The sequence below is a fragment of the Bos javanicus genome, chromosome 28 (assembly GCF_032452875.1).
Source record: "Bos javanicus breed banteng chromosome 28, ARS-OSU_banteng_1.0, whole genome shotgun sequence".
NCBI lineage: Eukaryota > Metazoa > Chordata > Mammalia > Artiodactyla > Bovidae > Bos > Bos javanicus.
The window spans coordinates 36,533,306-36,556,990 of NC_083895.1; the positions used below are offsets into that span (position 1 = coordinate 36,533,306).

Sequence of the window (23,685 nt, forward strand, 5' to 3'; positions counted from 1 at the left end):
CCAGCAAGCCCCTCCCACCCTCACAGCTTCCCTTCCCCACCCCCCACCTGTAAAGTGGAAACTTTAGCTCCCTGGCAGGTGGTGATGGGGTCCAGACGAGTCCATACATGGGACACGGGTAGCAGGCTCTAAAGTCCTATGCCAACTCTTGGTTCACTGTGGCCCCAGCAGGCAAGATCTGGCCATCCTATCCTGGAAGAAGGGCTGTCCCAAGAGTGTGTTTATCTCACCCGGCTCTGGGCCAATAACGCACTTGATCCAACCCGGCCCCCAGCCACAGCTCCAGCCCCAAGGAAAGAACAGCACCCCGTCTGTATTAATCGCCTCCCCCGACTCCGTGCCAGACTTGGGCTAAATTAAATGCATCCCCAGCCAGCAGCTCCGTCCCCAGAAACTGAACACATCCTTCCCAGCTCCCCTCCCACCCACAGCTGTGCCCTCCCATGAGGCCGGTGGCTGGGAGCCTGACAGGCCTCTATCCGAAGCCCTGGAGCTGCCCTCTGGCCTCTGGCTGACCCCAGCAGGACCGAGTACACTCCCCGACACCCCTCACCATGGCTTGGCCTAGGTGGGAGGTTGGCATCAAGTCCCTCCATCCTTCCTTCCTTCTTTCCACAAACATTTTGAGTGTCTTCTAAACATCCTGCTTCCTCTCCTCTAAGTACATGAAAAACCAAACACACACCTGCCCTCCTGGAGCTTACATTCTAGTAAGGAGAGACAAAGAGGAAACAAATCAATTAAATCACACAAAGTGTTAGAAGGTGAAAAGCACTCTTTTAAAAGAGATAAAAGAGACCAGCGTGAGGGGTCAGGGTGCAGGTGGGTGAGCATGAACGGCGATTTGCCATCTGAAAGGGGAAGGCGGGCTAGGCCTCACTAAGAGGCTGACTGCCGAGGAGGCCCGGCCGTCCCCACCAGTGAGGCTGATGTTTGTAGGGCGCTGGCGGCAGGTGCTCGTTCTGACCGTTTCCAGGGGCGGGGAGGGCAGAGTTGTTGACGTGGCCATTCCGTCCAGCTCCGGGCTGGCTCCTCCCGTCCTAGGCAGGGAGGGGTTCTCTTGTGGGTGGAAGTCCCAAGGGAGCGGGGCAGCTGGCCTGGCCCAGAGGGGACCTGCAGTTGGGGACGAGCCAGTGTGAAATCCCGGTCTGTGCCAAGGATGCCGGCCTGTTCAGAACAGAGGAAGCCCCAGCTGACACTGAACCAGGCCTCAGCTGGGCAAACTGACCAACGAGGTGGGGACGCCAGGGCGAGCACCTGGGGGCTGCGAGCCACGACACACACACTGCTAAGGTGTGAGCCTCCTGTCCTGGCTGCCTCTGTGCCAGACCTGCCATCTGCACATACACACACTCACACACACACACACACACACACACACACACTTTTTCTTTCTAGCACACATATGGCATATCACGCATCCATCAGCACACATGAGAATGTACCCATAACACTCACTGAACCAGCAGACTCAGAAAGACCCACAATCACACTCATGTACAAGAATATCACAACACTGACACACAACACACATACACAATATATCACACACGCACCAACCATTATGTCACACACATTCACACTTCCACACACCCTCAAATGAAGACTCAACACACACACACAACTCCACACACACATGCTACTCCGCACAGGCACACACATACCACACATCACCAACACACATTATATACCCAGTCATCACATAACTCACACGCCATACACACCCCACACTTTGTGGTAAAGTACAGGCCTGAAGAGTCCAGACAAGCTCTCTGAAACTGCCTTTGTCACTCACGGAACTGGGCCACCATGATGTGTCCCCTGACAACCAGGGCAGGGAGGAGGGAGACCTTCAGCATTTTCTAAGTGTTGTTTCACAAAACGTCCACTAAAGAAGAGTTTTTCTTTCACCGTGCAGAGGTCTCTGGGACAAGAAGAAGATCTGGCATAAATACCAGAAACTGGGCCTTACTCCTAGCCTGGCTGGCTCCGAGTGACACGTCACTGGGTATGTTTCTCTACCCCTGGAAAGCTCGGTTTCTTCATCTGCAAAATGAGAATGAAAAATGTTTATTCCAAACTTCTCAGATGGAGTGAAACTCTGAGAAATTGCTTTGTAAGCTGAAGAAATATCAACACAAAATAGACGTCAGAAATTCATACAAATGGTCTAAGCTTTGTTGTTCCTCCCTCATCCCCACCCCCTCACACTTCCTGTCAAGTCCAGGCATCCTACACTCACCAGGGAGGCTTGAGCAGTGGCCCTGGCTGCTTCCAGGGGAAGCTTAATGGAGTTACACAGGAAGTGAGATGGTGCTGCACGATGGGCCATCTCTGTCTTCTCAACTCAGAACCCAGCAGGAAGTGATTCTTACCAGCAACTGCCATGGGCTGTCAGGGGCTGAGAAGTCACAGCCACGATGGGGAGAACACCCACTGGGGAGAAGACACAGAGCCGCAGTATCCTAACCCAGCCCCAGCCTGCCCCACCCTACTCGGGGCTGACACTTCGCAGAGATCACTGGAAGGACATTCACACTGGAAGAGAGCTTCTCTGTGCAAGGTAATAGCTGCTCTGAGCCATCACCGGGATGGGGGTCCTAGGCAAGAAGGGAGGAACTAGGTCCCTGTGGAGTGCTATCAGAACATGCAGTAAGCTCTTGAAGCCTTCTCAAAGATGGGGACTCTGTCCTTCTCAAAATCCATAAAGGCTGTAATAAGTTCGGTGGGCACAGGACCGCAGCTGGAGCCACTTGCTACTTTGCATCTCTCTCAGGTAACAATCCTCAGGGCAGCCGTGTGGGCTCAGGGCAGCAGCCCTGTGTCTTCGGGTGACAGGCTCTCCACAGCTTCTCTGCCCTCATCTTCATGGTCCAAACTGGCCCACTGATGTGTCTGCATTCCAGACAGCGGTATCCTGTGGCACAGCCTGCAGTCTCGATCACAAAAGGCAAGGAAAGGAGCCCTTACACTGCTCATTCTCTGTTGTCGCCCCTTCCACGTTTTTCTTTCCTTGTCTCTCGGCTCTGTGCTGGGGTGACCTCATCCCTGCAGACTGAGTCCTCCTGGCTCTTCAGCCTCTGGCTTCTGGTTGGGTTAATGAGGAAGGGGAAGGGGGATTCTGGAAGGTAAAAGGAGAGAGCACTGGGCTATCTCTCCCATGCTCTCCACTCTCTTTTCATCAGCATGTCTCTACCTGCAAGGGTGACCTCCATGATCAGGGTTCCCTCAGGAGACCCCTCCTCCATGGCTTCTGCTCTCAAGGGGCCTGGAATACAATTTTCTCTCCTAACCCCTTCAATGGGGGCTTCCCCTCGCTGCTAGTCTCTACGAGCCTCTTGCTTCCTTGCCTGTTCCCCTAACCTGCCCACACTCTGTCAATAGTTTTTTATTACAGCATCTTCGTGGGCACCACCTGGACTGGTTCTGTTTCCTGAAGAGACCTTAATGGACACAGCCCTCAAGGGAAAATGATGTCTAAATGCCTGGAGCAGATAGAATATGCTGGACTCTTGCAATCTAAGCTCTGGACCATCAGCAATGACTCTTCTCCCTCCTTTCTCCTTGCAGATTCTGCCTTCTCCTACATTTCTTTCTAGATGTGCCCTGTGTCTCCACAGACTTAACCTGAACACATAGGTGGAACTTAGCACCCTCCCTCAAAAGAATGCAATCAAACCTTCCACCTCAGTACCTGAATGAGTTGGCTGAGAAGGGAGGACCCAGGATGAAGAGACTGATGTTCTCAGCCTCCATCAAAATCTTGGGGGTCTCAGGCTCACCTCTCAACATCCCATCTCTTGCAGAAATCACACGAGCAGCCTCTTTGGAGGATGGCCAACCAATTTCTGCTTGTGCCCTACTGGTGACAGGGAGCTCAGTGCCTCTTGAAGCAGTCCATTCTATTTCTACATGGCTTGCTCTCAAACTAGTGAGAATCAAAGTCTATCTCCGCCCAGTTTCTACCCACAGGACACAGTCGTGACTGTTACACAACTATGGTGACTGAAGATGTCAGTAACTGTGTCCTCCTGAGTCTCCTTCTCTCCATGCATCGTGTGTCTAACCCAGCCTCCCTATTACTTTCAGGGGCCTTCCTCCCTCCCTCCTTCCCTTCTTTCCCTGATATAAATAGTTTACAGACTATTTCCTGGGGAGATGGAAGAAGAATAACATCTCACCTCACACAGCAGAAACTTACTAACATTTCCCCGTAAACATTTTGATTTTCCTTTCAAAATTCCTTTATCCTTATGTATCTTTCTGTATCCTGCTGATACTTACCTTTCTTCCCCTTCGCTGTCCCCTTCTCCAAAGTGGTCGTGTCTGTCCCCCTGGGACTCAGAATCCCTCCATAGCCTCCAGGCCCACAGCCTAGTCTGTGAGACTGTACTTTTCTCAGTCACCACCAGAGGTCTCCCTACTTGAGTTTGGTTTGCACCCATCTCAAGCCGCAGTGAAGATAGCTGTGAAAAGAGAAGCGAAGGGCAAAGGAGAAAAGGAAAGATATACCTATTTGAATGCAGAGTCCCAAAGAATAGCAAGGAGAGATAAGAAAACCTTCCCCAATTGTATGCAAAGAAATAGAGAAAAACAATAGAATGGGAAAGACGAGATCTCTTCAAGAAAATTAGAGAGATACCAAGGGAACATTTCATGCAAAGATGGGCACAATAAAGGACAGAAATGGTATGGACCTAACAGAAGCAGAAGATATTACGAAGAGGTGGCAAGAATACACAGAAGAACCATACAAAAAAGATCTTCATGACCCAGATAATAATGATAGTGTGATCACTCACCTAGAGCCAGACATCTTGGAATGTGAAGTCAAGGGGGCCTTAGGAAGCATCACTGAGAACAAAGCTAGTGGAGATGATGGAATTCCAGTTGAGCTATTTCAAATCCTAAAAGATGATGCTGTGAAAAGTGCTGCACTCAATATGCCAGCAAATTTGGAAAACTCAGCAGTGGCTATAGGACTGGAAAAGGTCAGTTTTCATTCCAATCCCAAAGAAAGGCAATGTCAAAGAATGCTCAAACTACTGCACAATTGCACTCATCTCACACACTTGCAAAATAATGCTCAAAATTCTCCAAGCCAAGCTTCAACAGTATATGAACCATGAACCTCCAGATGTTCAAGCTGGATTTAGAAAAGGCAGAGGAATAAGAGATCAAATTGCCAACATCCATTGGATCACAGAAAAAGTGAGAGAATTCCAGAAAAACATCTACTTCTGCTTTATTGACTATGCCAAAGCCTTTGACTGTGTGGATCACAATAAACTGTGGAAAATTCTGAAAGAGATGGGCATACCAGACCACCTGACCTGCCTCTTGAGAAACCTGGATGCAAGTCAGGAAGGAACAGTTAGAACTGGACATGGAACAACAGGTTAGTTCCAGATCAGGAAAGGAGTACATCAAGGCTGTATATTTTCACCCTGCTTATTTAACTCACATGCGGAGTACATCGTGAGAAATGCTGGACTGGATAAAGTACAAGCTGGAATCAAGATTGCTGGGAGAAATATCAATAACCTCAGATATGCAGATGATACCACACTTATGGCAGAAAGTAAAGAGGAACTAAAGAGCCTCTTGATGAAAGTGAAAGTGGAGAGTGAAAAAGCTGGCTTAAAACTCAACATTCAGAAAACTAAGATCATGGCATCTGGTCCCATCACTTTATGGCAAATAGATGGTGAAACAATGGAAACCGTAACAGACTTTTTTTGGGGGGGGGGCTCCAAAATCACTGCAGATGGTGACTGCAGCCATGAAATTAAAAGAAGCTTGCTCCTTGGAAGAAAAGTTATGACCAATTTAGAGAGCATATTAAAAAACAGAGACATTACTTTGCCAAGAAAGATCCATCTAGTCAAAGCTTTGGTTTTCCAATAGTCATGTACGCATGTGAGAGTTGGACTATAAAGAAAGCTGAGCTCCAAAGAATTGATGCTTTTGAACTGTGGTGTTGGAGAAGACTCTTGAGAGTCCCTTGGACTGCAAGGAAGTCCAACCAGTCCATCCTAAAGGATATCAGTCCTGAATATTCATTGGAAAGACTGCTGCTGAAGCTCCAATACTTTGGCCACCTGATGTGAAGAATTGACTCATTTGAAAAGACTGATGCTAGGAGGGATTGAGGGCAGGAGGAGAAGGGTGAGACGGTTGGATGGCATCACCGACTCAATGGACATGAGTTTGAGTAAGCTCAGGGAGTTGGTGATGGACAGGGAGGCCTTGCGTGCTGCAGTCCATGGGGTCGCAGAGTCGAACATGACTGAGCGACTGAACTGAACGGAACAAGCAGCAGTGCTCTTTGGACTGTAGTTTTATCCATGCTCTTCCCTCTCAGAACTATCCTTGTACCAGTGTCTATTTTTAGCCATCTGGGCTAAAATATCCATCTATAGAGCTCTTAATCATCTTTCAGATATCAGCTGATGTGGGGTCTCTGGGAAGCGTTCCTGACACCCCCCCTTACCACTGTGGTCCTGCACAGTGAGGTAATACGGCCTCAGCATCCTCTGGACTCTGACTACAGTACTCATTGCATGGTATCCTCTGTGAAATGGCGTTTCCATCCTTGAACATCTGTGCGGTGGACAGTCTCAACACCAAGTACAGGCCTTGTGTAATATACTGAGCAACATGAAATAGGACTGTCACCTCCCATGTCCTTGGTTTTGCGTCCTTGTAGCTAAAGATGGTAAAGAGGTTTTGCTTTATTTTAGTTTTGGCGCCAACCCAAATTCCCATACTTTACCCCAAGGATTCTTCCTGAATCAGATCTTCCCTAATCCTGAATTTGTGAAATTAGTTTTTTGAATCCAAGGAGAGAATGTTAACAAAGAGAGAATTTCTCCTTGTTCATTTTGGCTTTTCATCCATCTTTACAAGATCTCTGTGGATCTTGAATGTGTCTATAGCACAGATCCCCAGGTTTGGTGTTCGTGAAGTGTTAGTCGGTCAGTCGTGTCCGACTTTTTGTGACCCCATAGACTGTAGCCCACCAGGTTCCTCTGTCCATGTGACTTCCCAGGCAAGAATACTGGAGTGGGTTGCCATTCCCTTCTCCAGGGGATCTTCCCCACCCAGGGATTGAACCTGGGTCTCCCGTACTGCAGGCAGATTCTTTACCGACTGAGCTGCCAGAGAAGCCCTTGATGCAAACTATCAGCTTTAGTAAATCTAGCCTGTCAGTATCAGTTATCACTGTCACAACTGGTGTTCATGGAGCTCCACTGTACACTTGTTAAGGCTGTACCTTCCCCTGTGACCCCTAGCTGGAGCCTGAATTGTGTGTGTTTTTAGTCTCTCAGTCATGTCTGACTCTTTGTGACCCCATGGGGTGTAACCTGCCAGGGTCCTCTCTCCATAGAATTCTCTAGGCAGGAATACTGGAGTGGGCTGCCATTCCGTTCTCCAGGGGATCTTCCCAACCCAGGGACCAAACCCAGGTCTCCTTCATTCCAGGCAGATTCTTTACCAGGGAAGCCCAGCTGGAGCCTACAACCAGCAAGACACAGCAGCTTCCTCTCCTTTGAAGGCCCGCTCTGAACAGTTCTGTTGGCTGTCTTTATTCTCAAAGTCAACCAAATTCTAAGATACTCTCCCATAACCTTGGACACACAGTAGGTGCTCAAGAAATGTTAGTTCCCTTTTACCCCATATGATGATCTCAATACCTTCTTGTTACACATTAATTCAATGAAGAAATTATGTCCTACAAGATACAAAGACTTTAAAAGTACATTGACTTCATCAAAAGAAAAAAAATTAAAAAGACATGCTTTCTTCCCAGAAGGAGCTTAAATTAAGATATAAAGAAACAAGTAATCAATGATAAGTTGCTGTAAACACGTGTTACATGGTCCCTCCTTCCAAATTTTTGAAAATTCTTTATGTAATTAAATTCCTGTGACATTTTAGAATGTAGTGGTATCTCAGTCCTCCTGGGGATAACCATAAACAGAACAAGCATTTGTACCAAAGGAGCCAGCAGTAAAAAATCTGCTGGCAATACAGGAGACACGGATTCGATCCCTGAATCAGGAAGATACTCTGGAGAAGTAAATGGCAACCCACTCCAGTATTCTTGCCTGGGAAATCGCATAGACAGAGAAGCCCGGAAGCCTGCAGTCCATGGGGCTGCAAAGAGTCAGTCATGGTTGAGCGATGAACCACAGCAACGCGACTGCTGCTGCTGCTAAGTCGCAACGACCCTAAAGTGAAACCCACCAGGTGACAGGCACCACTCATGTACAGAGACCCGCCAATAGACGTCTAGTGTCTCACTGAAGTATTTCCAGAAATCATCACAGAGTTTTAACGTAAAAGATGGAGGCCAAACAAAAACAACCCACCTGCAAAACAACTTAGAAAACACAAAAACCACACAGGTAGAAGAAAAACTAAAACTATGCCAGTCACATACTCAGAAACAAGAGCAGGTAGTTAAAAAAAGAAAAGGAATGGTCACAGGACAAAAATATCTAATGAATTTTCTTTAAGAAAAAGCAGAGATGACAATTCCATAGAATATAAAAATAAAGGAATTCTCCAAAACCTAGTATGAGAAGAAAAAGAAATAGAAAATGGGAGGGGAAAAAAATGAGAAAATTAGAAAATTCATCCAGAGAGGCAGCATTTGATAAGTAGAGCTTCCAGAAAGAAATAAGAGAAAAACAGATTAAGGAAAGACTTTTTCGGTAAATAATTTAAAAAAAAAACCTTTCTGAAATAGACAGGTGTGAGTTTTCAGGTTGAAAGGACACCCAAAGCGCCCTGTGAAATGGACAAATTCATACATAATACACCACCAGGATATTACAGACCCCAGGAATAAAAAGCAAGTTCCAAGAAAAAAATTTGAATAAAAAATACAAAAATATCAAGACTTAGACATTAGACTTCTTAATAAAATCATACCCCATAGGCAAAGCAGGTATGCCTTCAAAACTCAGCAGAAATGTTTTCCAACATGGAACTAGATATCCAGACAAAATATCACTCACGTTTGTGGGTAGAGATATTTACACACGTGCAAGACTTCCAAAAACTTACCTTCTGAGAATTCTTTCTCAGGAAACTAGTAGAGGATGTACTGAAAAAAAAAATAAGAGAGTAAATCAGGAAGGAGGAAGTTGCTAAGGGATCCAGGAAAACAGAAGAAAATGGCAACGAGAATGCCCAGGATGACTGTTCAAAAAAACAAAAAAATTCAATCTAGCAACCGTGCAGCGAGCCTGCAGAGCTAACACAGAAGAGGGCAGGTCAGAAAGCTCCAGGCCAGGAAAAGGATCTCCAAGGCACTGCTATTTACAGAATATTTTACATGTGATGTAAGAGTTGGGAATGAAACATTCTGAGTACATAAACATATTGAAATTACTAAAGAAAAAATTATTTATTCCAAGAAAATTTCTAAATGCACAAATTAGGAAAAGTAATTATGGTATACTTCAAAATGACTAACAATTACAGAGTCACCTTTGGAGGGAAATTGAAATGACATCATCTCACCCCACCAAAGTAGCAAAACTTAAAAAAAACTGACAATATCAAGTGCTTGCAGTGAATCTGGTGAACAGGAATACCTTCCCTCCTACACACACACACACACACACACACACACACACACGTGAGCACACGCACTTTTAACATGAGTTTTGACTGGTGGAACCTCTTGGGATAAATAGTAATTATCTATAAAGTTGAAAATGCACATGGTCTGCCACCCAACAATGCCACTCCCTGATTATATACTTGACAGAAATTATGTGTATGAATGTCCAAGGCAGCAAGAAACTGGAAACAATTCAAATGTCCATATGCTGTAGAATGTGTAAATAAATGGCAATATGTTCATATAATAGCATACTTCGAAGACAATGATATGGCTCCTATTAAAGTTGGTGGAGTCTACACAGGTGTTTGTTTCATTCTTCCTTGAAGAAATCTTTCCAATTCCTCTGTCCCTGCCCCTGACCAGACGTCAGGAGGTGAGACACCTAGAGATCTGGAGATTAACTGGCTTCACAAATAAGGGGACAAGAAGAGGACACGTGTCAGGCTTTCCATGGGTGTCTTCTGAAACCCTCATCTTGGTCTGCCTAGGATGCCCTCCTTTCCTTCTCAGTACCCACCTGTAACAACCTCTTTTATCTTTTAAGGCCGTCCTTCCAAATCCTTCGTTCATCCACCTGATGAGAAAACTGAAGTTGAGAGCAGCCGAAGCCTGTGCTTGGGGAACACAGCCATTGAGAAGCAGCCCTGGCTCTCTGGAACCCATGCCCTCTTTACAGGCAGCGTGCATGCCCAGTCTCTTCAGTCATGTCTGACTCTTTGTGACTTTATAGACTGTAACTCGCCAGCTCCTCTGTCCATGGAATTTTCCTGGCAAGAATACTGGAGCGGGTTGCCATGCCTTCCTGCAGAGGATCTTTCTGACCCATGGATTGAACTCACGTCTCCTGCATCTCCTGCTCTGCAGGCAGATTCTTTACCACTGAGCCACCAGGGAAGCCCTTACAGGCAAGGTTCAAGGATAACTTATATCTGCATTCAGACCACCCTTGAAGAGGGTGGATCCCTTATAAACAGTGCATGCTTTTGTGCTCAGCTGTGTCAGATTCTGTGACCCCATGGACTGTAGCCCACCAGGCTCCTCTGTTCACGGAATTTTCCAAGCAAGAATACTGGAGTGGGTTGCCATTTCCTTCTCCAGGGGATCTTCCCGACCCAGGGATCAAACCCAGGTCTCCTGGAAGTCTCCTGCATTGACAGGAGGATTCTTTACCACTAAGTCACCTGGAAAGCCGCCTGTAAACAGTAGGTGCTCAGTAAATGCCACTTCCTCTCTCCGATCCTTAGGTGAGTTTAAATTTGTTGCTGTTCAGTCACTCAGTCGTGCCCGACTCTTTCTGACCCCATGGACTGCAGCTCGCCAGGCTTCCCTGTCCTTCACCGTCTCCCCGAGCTTGCTCAAACTCAGGTCCATTGAGTCGGTGATGCCATCCAAGCATCTTCTCTAGTTCTAGCACTATAAAACTGTGAATATTTGGGTGCTGCTATACAAAAGGTGACCAGCAGATGGCAGAATTGAGCTTTCCCGGCTCCTAACGTCCCTATCGCAAGGATAAAGGGAGAAAAGTTGGTTGTCCTTTTGCCATCTCCGAACTCCGGAATGCCTCCGAAATGCCCATTGCTCCCGTTTGAAGCACCGTCCTCCTACTCCTTTGGTGAAAAGATGTAGTGAGCATCTGCAGAAGCTGCAGTTTGGGACACGCTGGTGGAAGAGCACAGGGAAATCCAACAAGGACTTTAACCTTTTACTCTCTGCGTGTGCTCGGTCTTGCCCAACTGTTCGCGACCTGATGGGCTGCAGCCCGCCAGGCTCCTCTGTCCATGGGATTCTCCAGGCAAGGATACTGGAGTGCGTTGCCATTTCCTTCTTCAGGGGATCTTCCTGACTCTGGGATCGGAACCCTCCTTGGAGGCTTAAAATGCTGGTGTAAAACAGTTGCAGGGAAAGTGACTGACTTAAGGTTCCAGTTTTCGCTTGGGGAAACTGAGGCTCAGAGAGCCAAGGTGATGTGCTCCGGAACACACAGCTAGGTCAGATTTTCTGGCTCCTAATTCAAGGGACCAGGTTAGTTTCTCAAAGGCAAAATCTACTCTGAAGGCACTTTCAGTTCACATACGCAGACAGGAAATCTGCAAGTTAAAAAATAATTCAGAATGCCCCACCTCCCCGCAAAAGTTCAGTGCTTTGCGGAGGCTTTCCTGTAGTTGCCTTGGATCCATAGAGGAGCCTACATTTGGATAACTTCCCCTCCAAGTGCTCTTCACCTGAGGTCTGTGAACACCCTAGGAGTAGTATCCCCTCCCAACCCCAACAAGCAAAGGAAATTATCTATATATGAGCACATGCATGAGCATATGGATCCACACTAATTATGTTCCCAGCTTTCTTCAAATGCCCCAAGGTGTCTGTGCTAGTTATTCATGTATTATTCCTCAACTCCAAGTTCACTCACCAATACCTACTCTGTGATAATGGGCAGAATTCCCACAGGCGACTCTCCTCTACAGTGAGCATAAATGCTATAATGTAAGCTTTCTTAGGAGAGGGTGCTGGGAGAACACCACAGGAGGAAGGGGCAGTTCTTGCTGGTTTGGGCAGGCGTAGGGCATCCTGTGGTGCTCTGCCCCAGCCATGTGCCCAGAAGGGCCTCCAGTGACTTTTGCAGTCCTGCCTGGCCTGGTGATCACTTTCCCATGACCCTCCCAATACAGACACTGTATGTTCTGTGCCACCTGCCTACACCGCCACTCAACTCCCTCTATCTGTCCACATACCCACCTACCAGGTTGCTTTCTGCTTGTCCAGCAGATGCCAATTAGCTTTGGCCCAGGCACCAGCTAATCTCTCTGCCTCCAGTGGGGCCATGACACCTCCTCCATCAAGGTTTGATCCCCAGCCTGGGGAGGGACCTCCTTCATGGGCCCTCTTTCTCAGCTGAAGGAAGAGTAGCCCTACAGGGGTCCACTTACGTTTTAGATATTTATGATGTGTCCTTAGTATTGTCTCTTTGTGACCCAGGGACTGTAGCCCACTAGGCTCCTCTGTCCATGGGATTTTCCAGCAGGAATACTGGAGTGGGTTGCCATTTCCTCCTCCAGGGGATCTTCCCAACCCAGGGATTGAACCCTGCATCGGCAGGTGGATTCTTTACCGCTAGCTCCACCAGGAAGACTTTACATCCTATAGTTACTCTTTGATCATAGTGTATGTAATACTCTTCACATCAAACTTCCATTTCTTAAACCCTATGTGGTTTCTGCCTCCTGATTGGACCCGGAGTGATACTTGTGTACTTGTGGCCCTTAAAATATTAAGATCCATCTGATCTAGCCCCAGATATAACAAAAATATAAAACTCACAGCTCCCTGCTGAGCACACAGAGAACAATGTGTTACTACCATATGTTGGGGATGGAGGTCAGTTTCCCTGTTGCCACAGAGGGTTGGCAGCTCTGGACAATCTCCCTTACATGGTCTCTCTGGCCTGCTTAGCTTAGCTGCATGCTCTCTGGTGGAGCAGTAAAATAACGAGCAATTAAGAGCATCATTTACAGAGCACACATTTCAAATGGCATGCAAGGGTTTTATGTGTACTATTAGCTCCATTTTACAGATGGAAAAAAAAAAAAAAAGCAAAGATCTAAAGAAGTTAGAAACTTGCCCAAAGTTTCACAGTTGGCCCAGGGAGTGCTAGAATTTGAACCCCCAGTATACTCAGTTCCAAAGCCCCAAACTCTAAGCGACCATGATGTATTTCTTCATAGCAACTATCCATTGCAATGTCGAGCTCTGGGCTAGATGATTCACAGTGGTTATATAATGTATTTCCTGTAGTAACTGTGTTTGGTAAGCAGTTCTATACACTTAGAGATGAAGAGAGCTTCTTATCCAAGGTCACTTAGCTAGTGAGTGTGGAGGTAGGGTTTGATGTTAGCTCTCTGACTCCAGAGCCTTTTTTTCTTTTTCATAATGTTGGAATTAGTAAGGACTGTCTTTATTAAACATACAAGAGCACAGGTATAAAGAAAATTGTTAAAAGACTTGCTTACACACATAGGCTGAATTTCATACCCATATACATAAGTTGTTGTTCAGTTGTTAAAGCGTGCCCGACTCTGTCACCCCACAGCCATAGTACGCCAGGGTCCTCTGTCCTCGAGGATCTCCTGGAGTTTGCTCAAATTTATGTCCATTGAATCAATGATGTCATCCAACCATCTCATCCTCTGCCACCCCCGCAGAAGACTTTACCCTAAACAGATAATATAATAACAATCTCTAATGGCAAAAGATAGCAAAAATAAAATTTAAAAACCAACAATGGCTTGGAAAAAAAATTTATATATGTGCAGTGTGAAGTTCAGAGCCCACATTTTTAACTTCTACAGTGTACTATTTCCCAGCTCATATAATAGATGTGAACTTGGGGTAAGAATGCACCTTGACCCGGGGACCACGATGAAACAAACAGAAAGCACAGGGTGCTTGACTTCATATTCAGTGCCCATCGGTTTCCAATCATGTCCTGTGTGTTACCTGATAGGAATCTGATGAGGGAGAGGGATATAGGACCAGCTATGTCTTTCTCCCCTTGCCATTGCCCTACTACACCTGACCCTAAACCTCACTCTAAGGAAGAGGGATGATCTGAAGGCACCTCTATAGGACTGGTTTGGAGGAACCTATGTTTGTCTCCAACTCTCCTCCAGGGGATTCTTGGACACTTAACATGGCAGGTACGGTCCCCTAGAGCATCTTGCCAGTCCTGTATGCTCTGATTCCATGCTCAACCTGAGTGATGAGTCTCCTTTGTATGATCTCGTAGTTATTCTCTGGGCTTCCCAGGGGGTGCTAGTGGTAAAGAACCTGCCTGCCAATGCAGGAGATGTAAGAGAACTGGGTTCAACCCCTGGGTTGGGAAGATCCCCTGGAGGAGGGCATGACAACCTGCCCCAGTATTCTTGCCTGGAGAATCCCATGGACAGAGGAGCCTCGTGGGCTATGATTCCATAGAGTCATAAAGAGTTGGACACAACTGAAGCGACTTAGCACACAGGTACACATGGTTGTTTTAGTGACCTAGCACCTGATAGAGGGAAAGATGACACAGTATAAGATTCAGAGTATTTGCAGCTTGCTAAGAAAAATCAACCATTCCAGACAGTAAGACCAAAGAGCAGATTCCCTTCTACGAGAGGTCCACATGGAGTGGCCACTGTGAATGATTCCACTAAGCGATGCCCTCAACAACATCCCAACAACAGATAGGGGATCAGTGTTCAAAACTGTATTATGTATAATGTTCCTGAGTGTAGGTCAAAGGCCTCCAGCCAAAGCAGAAAGCATGGAAAGGACTTCTCCAAGAAGCCATGAGTTCTAGTCAAAGACCAGAACTCTACTGCTGTGGCTGAATCGGTGATATATTTAAGAACACATGTCTAGAGATTGAACAGAATACATACTTTATAGGCACAAACAGCATTTCACCTAGCCAAGCTTTTGAAAAGTCCTTTGTGGCTGTGGGTTTTAGATTCTACTTGGAATGGTGGTGCTTTCCATTGCCAGTTAAGAAATGAGCCTCATGCCTTAATAATAAACTGGGCTGGGACTTTGATTCAGTCCTCTTATGAAAACTCAGGCGCCGACAAGTACATGTTCCTAAAAGAAGGCCAACCCACATCCCCTCCAAAGTGCGTCAAGGGAGTCCTTGCCGGCAGAGCCAAGATTTGCTTTGGGAGGAATTTTGAGAGTTCTCTAGCCGTGCAACAAGTAATGGAGGTAATTGAAGCCCCACAGTTCAACATCCTAAAGTGAGACAGCAATAAAAATTAGCCTGGAAAAATGGTAAAGCGGGTTGCTAACCATCTACTCTGTTTGGCAACATGTGCAAAAATCTGCAGCACATTTCATTTTGAGCAACAGATCCTGCTAGTTAAACTGGTTGTGGAATGTCCTCCCAAAGTAACTAAATAAACTTACTATTTATAATTATTTTCTATAAATCTCCCTAAAGTTGGAGGCTATCTATTAATATCATAATTATTATTTCAGATCCAGAACTGGTAGCCCTTGTTTCCGGAGATAATTAGTAGTATCAACTGTCTGTTAAGACCATTCCTGGTCCATGACATGAAAATCAGGTAATTTACATCCCAGAGACTGCTGGGCTTTCTGCTTTCCAGAGCAGGGCAGGATGGCATGGTAAGACCACATTTAACTACCTGCCTGACCGAGACACTGACCCTGCAGAACTGACTCTGGCTGGTGGGGTGCAACCGAGTCCAGCAGGAACATCAGTGGTTTCAACAGCCAAAAGTGGTTTCAGTTGATTAAAGATCGAGTTAAGTATGATCTAGTCAATTTACTAGACTATTTACCACCCAATCATAATTGCTGAATAAAGCTAATTGTGATTGTGTGCCCAGTTGCTCAGTTGTCCGTCTCTTTGCGACCCCATGGACTGTATCCCACCAGGCTCCTCTTTTCATGGGATTTTCCAGGCAAGAACACTGGAGTGGGTTTCCATTCCCTTCTCCAGGGATCTTCCTGATCCAGGGACCAAACCCACCTCTCCTGCGTCTCCTGCATTGGCAGGCAGATTCTTTATCACCGAGACACCTGGGAAGTGCTAAAGCTACTTAGATCTTTAAAAAAGAAGAAGAAGAAGAAGAAGATCAAGTTAATAATAAAAGAAGCCAGGACACATCTTTAGTTGACTGGGCTGGAAATTACAAATAATGTAGACCATATTTTTCGCTACATATGGTGTCAGAGGCTGGGAAAGGATCAGCAAAAGTCATAAACCATTTAATCCAATTTTTGGCAGACTTTGTCTCAAGACCCTATAAATTATAGCAGATGACTATGCATGCATGGAGAAAGTCAGGCTTGCAAATTATTAAACCAAAGCCAAACTGATAGATGTTGCTCATACTTGTTGGAGCAACTCACCCTAGTTTGCCAGAGACTTTTCCAGTCTGACTCTGAATGTCCAGTGTCCTGAAAAACCCTCAGTCCCTGGCAAACCAGGATGGTGGGTCACCCTATCTGGAGCCTTCCTCACAAGCTGGTGATCCTAGGCTGGACATCTACATTTGGGAACTGCCTGGAATCTCTGCCTGGGAGTAGGGTTTGTCGACCAATGGAGTTTGCTGCAGGCTGTTTAACCGTCCATCAGTGCTGGCACTGAGGGAAACAGTAAATAATCAGTCACTGAAGGATGTTTGTCTGAGATGCTCATTTTCTGCACAAATGAATCCTCCAGTTCCCTGCTTGTGGATGGTAAATCGGATTGCTGACTTCCCAGGGTCTGAGGTCCCATTATTCAATATGCAAATTTCTGTTTATTCCTTGTTTAGCCCAGTATCTTACCTCCTTCTTTCAAATTCATTGCCTTATATTTCTCCAAAGAAGACATACAGATGGCTAACAAACACATGAAAAGATGCTCAACATCACTCATTATCAGAGAAATGCAAATCAAAACCACAATGAAGTACCATCTCACGCCGGTCAGAATGGCTGCAATCCAAAAGTCTACAAACAAAAATGCTGGAGAGGGTGAGGAGAAAAAGGAACCCTCTTATACTGTTGGTGGGAATGCAAACTAGTACAGGAACTATGGAGAACACTGTGGAGATTCCTTAAAAAACTGGAAATAGAACTGCCATACAACCCAGCAATCCCACTGCTGGGCATACACACCGAGGAAACCAGAATGGAAAGAGACACGTGTACCCCAATGTTCATCACAACACTGTTTACAATAGCCAGGACATGGAAGCAACCTAGATGTCCATCAGCGGATGAATGGATAAGAAAGCTGTGGTACATATATGCAATGGAATATTACTCAGCCATTAAAAATAATACATTTGAATCAGTTCTAATGAGGTGGATGAAACTGGAACCTATTATACAGACTGAAGTAAGCCAGGAAGAAAAACACCAATACAGTATATACTAAGACATATATATGGAATTTAGAAAGATGGTAATGAACTTCCTGATGATCAAGCTGGTTTTAGAAAAGGCAGAGGAACCAGAGATCAAATTATCAACATCTGCTGGATCATGGAAAAAGCAAGAGAGTTCCAGAAAAACATCTATTTCTCCTTTATTGACTATGCCAAAGCCTTTGACTGTGTGGATCACAATAAACTGTGGAAAATTCTGAAAGAGATGGGAATACCAGACCACCTGACCTGCCTCTTGAGAAATCTGTATGCAGGGCAGGAAGCAACAGTTAGAACTGGACATGGAACAACAGACTGGTTCCAAATAGGAAAAGGAGTACATCAAGGCTGTATATTGTCACCCTGTTTATTTAACTTATATGCAGAGTACCTCATGAGAAACGCTGGACTGGAAGAAACACAAGCTGGAATCAAGATTGCCAGGAGAAATATCAATAAGCTCAGATATGCAGATGACACCACCCTTATGGTAGAAAGTGAAGAGGAACTAAAAAGCCTCTTGATGAAAGTGAAAGTGGAGAGTGAAAAAGTTGACTTAAAGCTCAACATTCAGAAGACGAAGATCATGGCATCCAGTCCCATCATTTCTTGGGAAATAGATGGGTAAACAGTGGAAACAGTGTCAGACTTTATTTTTTGGGGGGTCCAAAATCACTACAGATGGTGACTGCAGCCATGAAATTAAGAGACGCTTACTCCTTGGAAGGAAAGTTATGACCAACCTAGATAGCATATTCAAAAGCAGAGACGTTACTTTGTCAACAAAGGTCCGTCTAGTCAAGGCTATGGTTTTTCCTGTGGTCGTGTATGGATGTGAGAGTTGGACTGTGAAGAAGGCTGAGTGCTGAAGAATTGATGCTTTTGAACTGTGGTGTTGGAGAAGACTCTTGAGAGTCCCTTGGACTGCAGGGAAATCCAACCAGTCCATTCTGAAGGAGATCAGCCCTGGGATTTCTTTGGAAGGAATGATGCTAAAGCTGAAACTCCAGTACTTTGGCCACCTGATGTGAAGAGTTGACTCATTGGAAAAGACTCTGATGCTGGGAGGGATTGGGGGCAGGAGGAGAAGGGGACGACAGAGGATGAGATGGCTGGATGGCATCACTAACTTGATGGACGTGAGTCTGAGTGAACTCTGGGAGTTGGTGATGGACAGGGAGGCCTGGCGTGCTACGATTCATGGGGTCGCAAAGAGTCGGACACGACTGAGCGACTGAACTGAACTGAACTGAATGATAACCCTGTATGCGAGATAGCAAAAGAGACACAGATGTATAGAACAGTCTTTTGGACTCTGTAGGAGAAGGCGAGGGTGGGATGATTTAAGAGAATAGCATTGAAACATGTATATTATCATATGTGAAATAGATCGCCAGTCCAGGTTCGATGCATGAGACAAGGTGCTCAGGGCTGGTGCACTGGAAGGACCCTGAGGGATGGGATGGGGAGGGAGGTGGGAGGGGGGTTCAGGATGGGGAACACGTGTACACCTATGGCTGATTCATGTGAATGTATGGCAAAAACCACCACAATATTGTAAAGTAATTAGCCTCCAATTAAAAAACAGAAACAAGAACAAAAACAAGTTCATTGCCTTACATGTACCATTCTGCAGTCCCCACAGTTCAACATATGTGACAAATAAGTCTCCCTTTTCCCATATCTCCCTGAAGGAAACAGAGAAAGTGATCTAGAGTTTTCACCCATGCCCTGCAGCCCTGTGAGCAGTCTTACATGTACCTTACATTTTCAAGGGCTGAGTCTTTCTGAGACTCTGGGGGTGGGGTGGAGAGAAATAGCTGGCTTCTCCTGGTTTTCTCCCCCTGGGGTCAATTGACATTTTGAGAGAGATTAGAGCTGTATAAGCTGCTGCAAAGGGAGAGGCAGAGCCTGCCATCTGAACTGTTCGTCCCTACAATAGCTTGCTTACTTCTGCAAATCCTACAAGAACAGATAACGACGTAAAACACTACGAAGTAAAAACATGTGAAGCCTCTCCCATGAGGAATCCACGGAAACCAGGGGCTTGCAACTTCATGGTGGTGATTCTGGCAGCTGCTAAGTCGCTTCAGTCGTGTCTAGAGATGGCAGCCCACCAAGCTCCCCCGCCCCTGGGATTCTCAAGGCAAGAACACTGGAGTGGGTTGCCATTTCCTTCTCCAATGCATGAAAAGTGAAAAGTGAAAGTGAAGTCGCTCAGTCGTGTTTGACTCCTAGCGACCCCATGGACTGCAGCCCACCAGGCTCCTCTGTCCCTGGGATTTTCCAGGCAAGAGTGCTGGAGTGGGGTGCCATTGGAAAGCAAATAGCTGCCAGAGCTCTAGCCTGGACGCCTTGACATAGCTGGTATCTCACTGGAGATATAGAACCCAGAGGGAAAGCAGATTGAGAGGGAAAGATGGTTAGTTCATTTTTTGACATTATAAGTGTGAGGTTTTGGAGGAATATTTTGGTAAAGGTATATAGCAGTTATTGATTCACACATTTGTAATTCTAGTATCAATCCCCTGTTTAAATGAAACAATTCAAACAATCCAAAGGAAGGTAGAAAAAGAAAAAAGAAACAAAGAGAAAGTGTATACCATGTGATATTCAACATATCATGTGCCATCTGTAAGGCTTAATGCCTCTTTTGTTGCTGGATCCAGGGGAAGGTCAAGGGTGGGGTACTGTAAGATCTAAAGGCAACAACTATTTTACTGAACAGGATGGAATTTTTTCAATTTGTTATATCAGTCCTGAGCGCATACACACACACACACACACACACACACACACACACATACACAAATATAACAACATAAAAGGGGTGGATATAAATCTCAGTATTTCTGTAGTCATTATCCATATAAGCTGGTTAAACTCACCAATTAAAAGCAGATACTCAGATCTATTTCTTAAATCTTGTAAAAAATAATTGTATGGCATTTCCAAGAGGAAACAACAACAAAAGATTCTAAGAATAAATAACTCTAACATTCAACTCTAGAAACCAGATAAAGAACACTAGAGCAAGCACAAAGAAAGTAGAAGGAACAAAAGTACCAAGATAAAAGCAGAAATAAAAGGAATAGATCCTTAAAAAAAAAAAAAAAACAGGATTAACATGATTTTAAAAATTAGAAGATTCCCTAATTGGTAAAGAATCTACCTGCAGTGCGGGAGACCTGGGTTTGATCCCTGGGTTGGGAAGACTCCCTGGAGAAAGGAAAGGCTACTCACTCCAGTATTCTAGCCTGGAGAATTCCATGGACTGTATAATCCATGGGGTCGCAGAGAGTCTGGCACCTACTCAGTGACCTTCACTTTCACTTTGCAAAGTCTAACAAGACTGATCAGCGGACTTTCTGGACCCCAGCCTCTCACCTGCCGCTCATTTACCCCGGGGTCCTTTTTGCAAGTCTCTATTGTGTGAGGTATTTACAACTTAATATTTTTTTCCCATTAAAGAAGAACTGTATTTAGTGCTCGCTTCGGCAGCACATATACTAAAGAAGAACTGTATTTAGAGTAATGGGATTTTCTTTTGTGCCTCTTCCTGAGGCACCTAGTACTGGGCTGGTCATGTTGGCTGGGTCACCTTGGCTGTATTCAACCATGGTCAGTTGAGTGAATCAATGTGAAAAAGATTTAATACAGTACTACTCAGAGGTCTACAGCACCTGACAGTTTTACAAGGCACTTACTTTCCCTTGCTTCGATGTTGCATCAGCCCTGAGCAAGAATGAAGTAGAGGTTACTTTACATATTGTTTAGATTAATTTGAACATTTTACAGGTGAGAAAACCAATGCTTGGAGAACGCATCCCTTCCAAGTGTCAGAATGGAAACTAGAACCCAGGTATTTGAACACCAAATCTAGTCTTTTCCCCACATGGTGTTCCTATCAAGTCACAAAACCCAGTGGCAACTATTCTGGCTTCCAGGGGCTCAGTTATAAGGCAGAAAAGTTTGTGCTACACAAAGAAAGAATTCCAGGGTAAATGACTTTACTTATCTATCAACGTCGTATTTAAAAGCATTCGCTCAGTCAGGAGAAAAATGAGCCAAAAAAAAAACAAAAACAACTCGCTTTTGCAACTACCTAGAAGCTGGGACGCACAGAGTCGGACACGACTGAAGCGACTTAGCAGCAGCAGCAGCAGGAGCTGGGAACACCGCGGGTCGGGGGTGCTGGGTGTTCAGGCTTTTGGGCTGGACCGGTGCCACGTGAACTTACCAGACAAAACCCCCAGCCCAGAGAGAGAGCCATGCAACAGATAAGCCCTCCCCGCCCCCGCCCCCTGAAAGCTGCGGGTTCGGCTGGGCGCTTCAAGCGGGCGCCCGCACTAACAACGCTGCAGGCGCCCCCATCAGAGTAACAACAACCCTGCCAGAGTCGCCTTGTGCCTCTGACCCTTTCTGCTCTTTTTCTGCTTCGGGGAGCGTTTCCTTCGAGCCGCTCGCGAGCCATTGGCCTGCATTTCACCCTCACCCGCCCAATCATCTCCAAAAAATGCAGTACAGTCCCAAAAAGAGCCGCGCCTTGGGGGAAGTGGGGGTGTTGGAGAGGCTGCGGAAGATGACTGGATGGATACCCAGGGTTCTTAGCTGGGCTCCTGCGGCCAAGCCTGCACCAGGGACCCTGAGCGCAGCACACGGACCTGGCATCCTCCTCGGCATGTCCAGCTCCTTCGCTATTAAAATGCAGATCGAACCAGTAGCTTTGTTTTTAACGGCCCCAAATGGGCAACAATCTAAAAGTCCCTTGTAAGGAGCTAAGTAACAAAGAATGATGACGCGCAAAACCGCTCCTATTGTGCAGCGGTTGGGAAGAACCAAGTTGATCCCGGTGCACTTGCTACCTAAGACCCTCGAATATATAGTGATTAAAAATCCACGTTGCAGAAAAACACAGCAGCAGCGTTTTGTAAACAGTACATCTACCTGCTGTACGAAAGATACGCCTGAAAGTGGGCTGAGAGAATGAAGACTGAATTTGTTTTTTAAAACTATATTATGGATGCTTAGTCGCTTCAGTCCTGTCGGACTCTTAGCGACCCCCGGGACTGTAGCCGGCCAGGCTCCTCTGTCCAAGAGATTTCCCAGGCAAGAATACTGGAGTGGGTTGCCATTTAAATAATATTTAATATACATTATATTTTAAAATAAGTACAATAAACATACTAATATATTATATAGATGATCTTTTTTTTCAACAAATAAACTTTATTTTCTAGAACAGTTTGTTACAAAAAATTTCAGATAGAGTTCTCATAAACTCCAGTTTCTTCTATTAACATCTTTTATTAGCATGGTGTTTTGCCACAATGAATGAGCCAGTATTGATGAATTATTATCAATTAACCTCCATACTTTATTCAGGTGTCCTTCAGTTCAGTTCAGTCGCTCAGTCGTGTCCGACTCTTTGCGACCCCCTGAATCGAAGCACACCAGGCCTCCCTGTCCATCACCAACTCCTAGAGTTCACTGAGACTCACGTCCATCGAGTCGGTGATGCCATCCAGCCATCTCATCCTCTGTCGTCCCCTTCTCCTCCTGCTGCCAATCCCTCCCAGCATCAGAGTCTTTTCCAATGAGTCAACTCTTCACATCAGGTGGCCAAAGTACTGGAGTTTCAGCTTTAGCATCATTCCTTCCAAAGAAATCCTAGGCTGATCTCCTTCAGAATGGACTGGTTGGATCTCCTTGCAGTCCAAGGGACTCTCAAGAGTCTTCTCCAACACCACAGTTCAAAAGCATCAATTCTTCGGCACTCAGCTTTCTTCGCAGTCCAACTCTCACATCCATACACGACCACAGGAAAAACCATAGCCTTGACTAGACGGACCTTTGTTGGCAAAGTAATGTCTCTGCTTTTGAATATGCTATCTAGGTTGGTCATAACTTTCCTTCCAAGGAGTAAGCGTCTTTTAATTTCATGGCTGCAGTCACCATCTGCAGTGATTTTGGAGGCCCCCAAAATAAAGTCTGACACTGTTTCCACTGTTTCCCCATCTATTTCCCATGAAGTGATGGGACTGGATGCCATGATCTTCGTCTTCTGAATGTTGAGCTTTAAGCCAACTTTTTCACTCTCCACTTTCACTTTCATCAAGAGGCTTTTTAGTT

The 23,685-nt window shown here is 45.6% G+C and overlaps 2 long non-coding RNA genes across 5 annotated transcripts; one reads left to right on the top strand and one right to left on the bottom strand.

Annotated features, from left to right (window-relative positions):
* Window positions 1-757: 757 nt before the first annotated feature.
* On the bottom strand, window positions 758-22,549 carry LOC133240506 (uncharacterized). Of its 4 annotated transcripts, none has more exons than XR_009734244.1 (6): window positions 21,659-22,549; window positions 9,076-9,115; window positions 4,285-4,466; window positions 2,376-3,121; window positions 1,973-2,046; window positions 758-1,113 (listed from the first exon to the last, which is right to left on the bottom strand). It is a non-coding gene; the product is annotated as an uncharacterized LOC133240506 (long non-coding RNA). The 4 variants fall into 4 exon arrangements; XR_009734245.1 differs by having other exon boundaries at window positions 2,971-3,121; window positions 21,659-22,540; XR_009734242.1 differs by having other exon boundaries at window positions 758-2,046; window positions 21,659-22,548.
* LOC133240507 (uncharacterized) lies at window positions 2,474-13,235 on the top strand. Its single transcript, XR_009734246.1, has 2 exons — window positions 2,474-2,563; window positions 10,185-13,235. It is a non-coding gene; the product is annotated as an uncharacterized LOC133240507 (long non-coding RNA).
* Window positions 22,550-23,685: the final 1,136 nt, after the last annotated feature.